Below are 9490 nucleotides of genomic sequence, written 5' to 3'. Positions count from 1 at the left end.
TCAACGTGTCTAGGCCTCTCTTTTGGCCTCTTATTTATAGTTTTCCTTTAGGTTATTTGGGGACTCCTTGGTTCTTTAGGGTTTTAACCACTCAACCATTAGAATAGTTAAACTTCGAACGCCGGAGACAAAGTACTATGCCATAGGGGGTCACCTCAACTCCATTTCTTTGCAGGTATAGACTACTTTTGTTTATATACCAAGTTTAATATTTTAACAATATTTTTTAAGTGCGATTTTTTGGTAAGTTTTCTGGCTTATTTTTGGATTTAATTTATTTAGACTTTGGCAGGGATTCATTAAAATCACAAGTTTGACATGTGAACTCTTCGCAATGGAAGTGCACCAAGGGTGTTTTAGGGTGTTGAATCCATATATGTAGTCAAAAAACCAATTTAAACAAGGAAAATGAAGATTTGTCCACAAATTTTTTCACTAGATTCTTGTGAGAAATCTGCAAAAAAATCCAAAAAATCACACTTAAAAATCACTCCATATTTTAATATTTATTAAAATTTCATTTTTACACTTAATGAAATTTAATATTTTGAAAAATATTTATTTGAATTTTATTGTTAATTTATAACGGGAAAGTCATCAACAATAATGTAAGTCCAATTATTAGATTTTAGATTAATAATTTATCTTTCTAATATTAAACAATTAATAAAAAAAATTAATTTTAAATTATAAAATTAAATAATAAAAATATAATCACTTTTTAATTAACAACTAAAATTGATATGTATATGTGAGAATAGGAACATCGAGGATGAAAACCACTTCCTCTTAGAGTGCCCCGCGTATAACCACATTAGATCTCAGTTTCACAATCTCGGGAGGCTTCTCTCCAAGCTTTTTGAGCATAGGAATAAAATCTTAAATCAAAATAGATAATTTGTTTATTTAGGTCCGATAGACCATTATTTGGTCTCAGCGGACGTTAACCATCATCATCATCATATTTTGTGAGATTACTTTCAATACATATTCCATTTTGGTATATATATATATATATATATATATATATATATATATTGGGAGATCAACGAAAATGATGCATTGCAAAACATAAACAACATTAAAGATATTGTTACTTCTAAGTTCAAAGAAAAAATGTGGTGTGAGAAAGACTTAGCGGCTAAAAGAAAATTAAGTTATTATAAGAAGGTCATCAACCCCACCCTAGAAGATCAAAAGTATCTCTCTATTTTAACTAGCTCAAAGAAGAAAATTAATATAGCAAAGATTAGAACGAATTCTCATGAGCTCCATAGTGAAACAGGTCGTTGGGCAGTTCCTAAAACGCCATGGACGGAAAGGATCTGCCATATATGTGAGAATAGGAACATGGAGGATGAAAACCGCTTCCTCTTAGAGTGCCCCGCGTATAACCACATTAGATCTCAATCTTTGTTACAATACTGACCTTCCTAGTCTTTTACAATGTCAAAATTATAGTGAGCTCGGGAGGCTTCTCTCCAAGCTTTTTGAGCATAGGAATAAAATCTTAAATCAAAATAGATAATTTGTTTATTTAGGTCCGATAGAGCATTATTTGGTCTCGCGAACCTTAACCATCAGGTCCGATAGAGCATTATTTGGTCTCGCGAACCTTAACCATCATCATCATCATCATATTTTGTGAGATTACTTTCAATACATATTCCATTTTGGTATATATATATATATATATATATATATATATATATATATATACTCTCTTCCCGATGTCTTTTGCCACTCAGTGCATGGACCGCACTCGTTTGCATGGGGAACTAGGTTGTTTGTAAACCAAAACAGAATACCGGATGCTACATGGTTAAAAGATTTATGATGAATTTTGTTAACGGGAAATTCTTCACACTTTTATTAATCATAAATATGATATATTTAAATAATTAATCATAAATATGATATATTTAAATAATTAGAATAAGATTTAATTAATTTTAATTTGTAAAATTTGTGGTTAAAGAATATTTAGACGATCTTCAGATAACCCAATCCAAACCAACAAAACAAGCATTATTCCTAATACAACTATTAATACAACTATTATGTTCTTTGTATATGAGTGAGGTAGCAACAATTAAAATGAAAAGTGTATAATGCCATCAAATTGCTTTCAAACATTTACACTATAAAGTTATAAACGACGACACGATACACTTTGACACGACGAATATTCACAAGCAGCTTAATAATATAATAGATTAAACCTGAATTATGAGATTACATCATGACTTCTGGATATATTTTGGTGGAGATCACAACGTCTTTATTCATAAGTAACATGACTATATTAATAATGCAAGAAAACGTAACTTGCTTCATATTCTTCGGTTGAGAAGCACACTTATATCCTTATGTTCTGCGATATGTTGAGAAGCATTTAGCACTTGATAGCTTCAATAACTTTAGTTAAGTTGCCCTTCCTCCCCACGATTTTAGAGAGAGAAAAACCAGCTGCTCTGAGCAGTTCATTCCATTGTTTTCGGGTCCTCTCTCTACCTCCCGGTGAAACATTCAACATCAGAGCATCGAGAACATTGGCAGATCCCATCATGTCAGAATCTTCAGTTAAATCCAAGACAGCCTCTGCTATTATTAATTTTCCTTTGTCTGGAACCGCCTGGTAGCAGTTGTTCAGTAGCTTGATGCAGTCTTGGTCGTCCCAGACATGTAGAAAATTCTTTCATTGACAAATCCACAATAAACTTATAATTAAATAAAGTACAAATAATATTGCATACAAATAATTAACGTACAAATAAAATCTATATTCAGAACCACGAACAAAAAGTATTACTCACCTTAATAAAAATGGCATCTGCAGAGGGTGCGCTCTCTTCAAACACGTTTCCGCTGACGTGTTGTACGCCTGCGTGAATGAGGGAACTTCACTATTAAGCGTGGTAACACCCTTAAACCTGCTCAATTTTTATAATGCTATTTTTAAGTAATTAATATAAATCCTCGAAACTTTGAGCACGCCACATATAAATATGTTATGAACTCCTAAGGCGGTCATAGATAAGCATGTAAAGAATAAAAAAAGCGAAATGTAAATACGAGGGAGAGTTGGTGCAGTTGCAATAGCCTGAGGCAGATCAAAGTTGATGCCGCGGATATGAGGATATGCATCAATTATGAGACTCAACGCTTCTCCGTGCCCTCCGCCAACGTCCACCAGCATTTTGATGTCTTTGAAGCCATCATAAATACCCAATATCTCTGGCATAGTGGCCTTTGTGACCGACACCATGGCTATGTTGAAGATGGCGTTGAACTCCGGATCGCTGGTTGTGAACTTCCAGAATTCTTGGCCACTAGAATTCTGGAAATTATCGCCGCCATGAAGCACACGTTCGTGAATATGGTCCCAGGCGGCCACGAAAACTGGGTGTGTCTGTAAAAGAACGAAGGGAACGAGGCTTCGCGGGTTAATATCCTCGGAGATGAAGTAGGTTTTGCTGAGATTAGTAAGCGCGTATTTTATGCTCATGGACGTGATGATTCCCTCTGTTGGCTTCACTGCCTGCAATATTCCCATTGTTGAAAGGTAAGTGAGAATGCGGGAAAGGGCGCCCACGTCGGGATCTTCAGAGGGAAGTTGGGCGGCGATCTGTTGGACGGAGAGAGAAACATCGGGGCCGGCTTTCCAAATGATGTCAGGGATTTTAAGACGCAGGCCACATTTTAGGAGAAAAGGTTTCTCTAAAGAAAATGCCATACTTAGGGCCGAAACCCGAAGGGCCTCTTCGTCTTTCACAGATTGGAGGAGGGGGGGAGGTTGTTGTTGTTGTTGATGATGATGATGATGATGATGATGATGATGATGATGATGATGATGATGATGATGATGATGATGATGATGATGATGATGATGATGATGATGATGATGATGATGATGATGATGATGATGATGATGATGATGATGATGATGATGATGATGATGATGATGATGATGATGATGATGATGATGATGATGATGATGATGATGATGATGATGATGATGATGATGATGATGATGATGATGATGATGATGATGATGATGATGATGATGATGATGATGATGATGATGATGATGATGATGATGATGATGATGATGATGCGCAGGCCACATTTTAGGAGAAAAGGTTTCTCTAAAGAAAATGCCATACTTAGGGCCGAAACCCGAAGGGCCTCTTCGTCTTTCACAGATTGGAGGAGGGGGGGAGGTAGATGAGATGATGATGATGATGATGATGATGATGATGATGATGATGATGATGATGATGATGATGATGAGGATGATGACGACGACGACGACGACGACGACGACGACGATGATGGAACCCTTGTTCACAGCTTGGATATCCATACAACTCCTTTAACTCGGCAGCATACAACTCCTTTAACTCGGCAGCTTGGATATCCATACAACTCCTTTAACTCGGCGGCGGCGGCCGCGGCCGCGACGAGGACGAGGACGAGGACAAGGAGGACGACGACTATGACGACGATGACTACGACTACGACGATGACGAGGACGACGAGGACGAGGATGAGGATGACGAGGATGAGGATGACGAGGACGACGAGGAGGAGGAGGAGGACGACGACGACAACGAGGATGATGACGAGGACGAGGATGCCGACGCCGACGAGGACGACGAGGACGAGGACGAGGACGACGAGGACGGCGACGACGAGGATGACGATGAGGAGGACGACGACGATGACGACGACGAGGACAACGACGACGATGACGACAACGACGACGACGACGACGATGACGACGACAATGGGGATGACGACGGCGATGATGACGACGACGACGATGATGATGATGATGATGACGATGACGACGATGACGATGACGACGATGACGATGACGATGATGATGATGAGGACGATGATGATGACGATGGCGATGACGACGACGACAACGACAATAACGATGATGATGATGATGACGACGATGATGATGACGACGACGACGACGACAATGACGATGACGACGACGACGACGACAATGACGATGACGACAACGACGACGACGACGATGATGACGACGACGATGTTGACGACGACGATGGATATTCATATTCGAAGGATGATGATGATGATGACGATGATGATGGCGGCGACGACGATGGATATTCATATTCGGAGCTGCGGATATTCATATCTGGAACAAGGGATGGATATTCATATTCGGAGCTGCGGATATTCATATCCGGAACCACCCTTGTTCAGGAGCTGCAGATATCCATATCCGGAACCACCCTTGTTCACAACTTTGATTTTGATAATGATGATGATGATGATGATGACGACGACGATGATGACGACCCTTGTTCATAGCTTTGATTTTGATGATGATGATGATGATGACAATGACGACGAAGACGACGGCGGTGGCAGCGTCGTCGTCGTCGTCGTCGTCATCATTGTCATCATCATCATCGAAATCAAAGCAGTGATGACAGAGGAGCTATTGGGATTAATTTCTCAGTATTCAAAGCTACTAGTGTTTGAAACCATGACTTGACTAATAACTAATGTGACTAAGGTGGCGGCAGCAGTGGTGACGATGACGATGACGATGACCAGTAGTTAGCTATTGGCTTTAATTTCTTTTTATTCAAACTGTCTAATCGGTGACAGACCCACCCTTGTTAACAGCTTGGATATCCATACAACTCCTTAACTCACCATTGAATGGATTCAATGACGACAATGAGGACGATGACCACCACCACCACCACCACCACCATGAAGATTAGATATTGGCATTAATTTCTCGGTATTCAAAGCAACTAGTGTTGAAAACCATGGCTTGACTAATAACTAATGTGACTAAGGTGGCGGCGGCAGTGGTCATGGTGACGACGATGATGACTAGTAGTTAGCTATTGGATTTAATCTCTCGTTATCCAAATTGACTAGTGCCAAAAATCACAACTTGACTAATGTGTCATATAAATTCAAAGCAATCATAGTGCCAAAAACCACGACTTGACTAATGACTAATGTGACTGTGGCGACGGTGACGACGACCACTTGTAGTTAGCTATTGGCATTAATTTCTTAGTATTCAAAGCAACTAGTGCCGAAAACCACGACTTGACTAATGACTAATGTGACTAAGGCGGTGACGACGACAACGAAAATGACCTGTAGTTAGCTAATGGCTTTAATTTCTCGGTATTCAAGCCAACTAGTGTCAAAAATCATGACTGGACTAATGTGTCGTATAAATTCAAAGCTATCGTAGTGCCAAAAAACACGACTAGACTAATGACTATGGCGGTGACGGCAACGACAACGACGACGATGATGACAATGATGATGATGACGATGATGACGACGACGACGACCTGTAGTTAGCTATTGGCTTTAATTTCTCAGTATTCAAATCAACTAGTGCCGAAAATCACGACTTGAATAATGTCATATAAATTCAAAGCAATCATTTGCAGAGTTTGATGGTATAGGCTTTGGCTTCAGTTGGTGGCTATGGAAAACAATAGCTTGAATTTGGTTTGCATTCCTCTTAAGACAACCGAGCTCATGGTTTGAGTGAAAATCACAGCTTCAACATACCCATTAGTATCTAATTTATTTTTTTCATTCCAATTTTACACATGGATATATTTCCTTGTGGTGTGGATTTTCTTACAAGGACAAGAATATATTACTAGCAATATAGCTTAACATGGTTTTATGTTCTCTTTTCCAGGTTAAAATATAGTAAAATATAGAGTGATGTAAATTGTATGTTTGTTTCTGTAAATTGTAAGTTTGTGGATATAAAAGGGCTTTGCATATTACAACTTGATTGTATAATGCAAGATGAATTTTATGAAATTTTAAATTTGACAATCTATCACAATAACTTCAGTAATGTAATAGTGTAATAGTGTAATATGAAGTTACAAGCTCTAATGATAACTTATCAAATATAAAACATAAATATGGAATGTACGTTGAATAACGATATTATTGTATTTTTTCTATCTATAGTTGAGCAAAATTGACTATGTTTTCCCATGGCTATTATCGTTGGAGATGGTTGAAGATGACTGGCCATGTTCTACCATGATTAACTATGGTTAACTATGGTTGCCCATGTTGGCTATTCTTAAATATTGTTCGCTTACTAATTATGTCACATTGAATCATTCACTATATATAAATTTATTAAATTTCTATTTTTCTTGATGTTATGAGGCATTCCAATGTTAATGAAGGGTTATGATAGTGACCTTCATTGACTTTGGTGGCCCATGGTTGATTGTGGTTGATCATATTTGGACATGGTCAACCATGGAAGATTAACTACATTTAACAATGTTTATGATTGAAAATGTTTGAATATGGTTGAATGTGGTTGGCCATGATTGATCATGGTTTACTATGATTGACCATCTTTGACTTTAGTTAACAATAATTTAATATGTTAGACTATGTTTAACCACGGTTGACTATGGTCAACCATATTTCACATTGGTTGATTATGTGTGATAATGTTTGACTATGATTAACCATACCTAACAATTGTTAATGATGGTTTGACCATGGGTGCTTATGTTTGACCATTCTTAACCATGGTTGGGCCTAGTTTATGTATGGTTGATTGTGGTTGATTGTGGTTGAGTCTGGTTGACCATCTATGATGAGTGTTGACAATGGTTGAATGTGGTTTAATTGCTACATTCCTCAATGCATATTTTGCAAAGTAGAACTCGTCACTTTATTATTAATAACAATAAACCATATTCTACTATGGTTAACCATATTTGACTATGGTTAATTATGGTTGGTCATGTATGACCATGTTTATTATGACTAAACATGGTTGAATTTGGTTATGTATGGTTGGAAATGGTTAAGTACAATTTGCAATGTCTGAATAATGTTAATTGTAATAAAGGATGCCCATATAGTTTGACCATAGGTAAGTATGGTTAACAAGGATTTAAACACTTTATTTTGTTGTGCCAACATTTTTTATCCCCTAGGAACTATGTCTTTCATCCAATATTATAACCACATAATTCTATGTGATCAATAATTTGACCAAGTCTAAGTGTAGGAAGTATATGTGTTAAGAATATATGATTTTTTGATGTAAAAGTTAAATAGCTTAGCCATGCATTTGTTGATTTTCAATTAAGTTAAAAGGACAAATGTGTTTTAGTTAGTTTACATAAGAAAGACTATAATATACAACAATAGCTACTTCTATGATGTCACATACCATAAGTTGTGTTAAGTATGATAATTGCGAGAAAAGCATCAGGTGAATGTTTGTTATCTTTCAAAAAGTTTAATTTGAATATTGTTATTTTTCTTATTGCACTAAAGGATACAATAGTAACAAAGTTACATAAAGTGTATTAAACCGCTTACATTTGTGTATGTTGCAGATTTTGTTATGAGGAAAATAATATATTACTAGCAATATAACTTAACATGTGTTTTATGTTCTCTTTGTAGAGGTTAAAATATAATGAAATATAGAGTGATGTAAATTATAATTTTGTTTTTGCTACCTTTTAATGATGGATACTATAGGTCTTTACATATTATAACTTGATTGCATAATGTAAGATGAATTCCATGAGATTTTAACTTTGATAATATATCATAATAACCATGGTTGACTATGGTTGATTGTCTTTGACCATCATTGATTGTGTTTGACAATGTTTGACGATGATTAGCCATGTCTAACAATGGTTAATGGTGGTTTGACCATGGGTACTTATAATTGACCATTCTTAACCATGGTTGGCCATGTTTGTATATGTTGTCTATGATTAATCATGTTTGGGTATGGTTGATTGTGATTGAGTCTCGAACACCTATGACGATTGTTGACCATGGTTGAATACGGTTTAATTGCTACATTCCTCAATGGGTATGTTGCAAAGTAGAACTCAACACATTTTGACCATGTTTGATGATAACTAATGACGTTTGATCGTGTTATGCTACTGTTAATTTTGGTGGCCCATCTATGACCATATTAAATATGGCTAAACATGATTTACTTTGGATATGTATGTTTGGAAATGGTTAAGTATCATTTATAATATATGAATAATGTTAATTATAATAAAGGATATAGATATAGTTTGACTATGGGTGAATATGGTTAACAAGGTTTTGAACGTTTTATTTTTTTTGCCAACGCTTTTTCTCCCCTATGAACTATGTCTTTCATCCGATATTATTACAATGTAATTCTAAGTCATGGTTAATTCACCTAGTCTAAGTGTAGGAAGTATATGTGTTATGAATGTATGAATTTTTGATGTAAAAATTAAATAAATTAGTTATGAATTTTCTTATTTTCAATCAAGTTAAAAAGATAGATCTGTTTTAGTTGGTTTACATGAGAATGACAATAAAATTAATATATATCTACTTCTACAATATCACATACCGCAAGATATGATAACTATGATAATTTTAAGAAAAACAACCAATTAAT

The 9490-nt window shown here is 36.2% G+C and overlaps 1 pseudogene; it reads right to left on the bottom strand.

Moving 5' to 3' along the window:
* Positions 1–2395: 2395 nt before the first annotated feature.
* LOC149195968 (caffeic acid 3-O-methyltransferase pseudogene) lies at positions 2396–3781 on the bottom strand (annotated as a pseudogene).
* Between the last annotated feature and the right edge of the window lie 5709 nt (positions 3782–9490).

This window comes from Pinus tabuliformis, chromosome 2_2 (assembly GCF_031772625.1).
Source record: "Pinus tabuliformis cultivar Carrire ecotype Pingquan chromosome 2_2, CPIR1, whole genome shotgun sequence".
Taxonomy (NCBI): domain Eukaryota; kingdom Viridiplantae; phylum Streptophyta; class Pinopsida; order Pinales; family Pinaceae; genus Pinus; species Pinus tabuliformis.
Note: the sequence above shows the minus strand (reverse complement) of the source record. Positions and strands in the feature narration are given on the sequence as shown.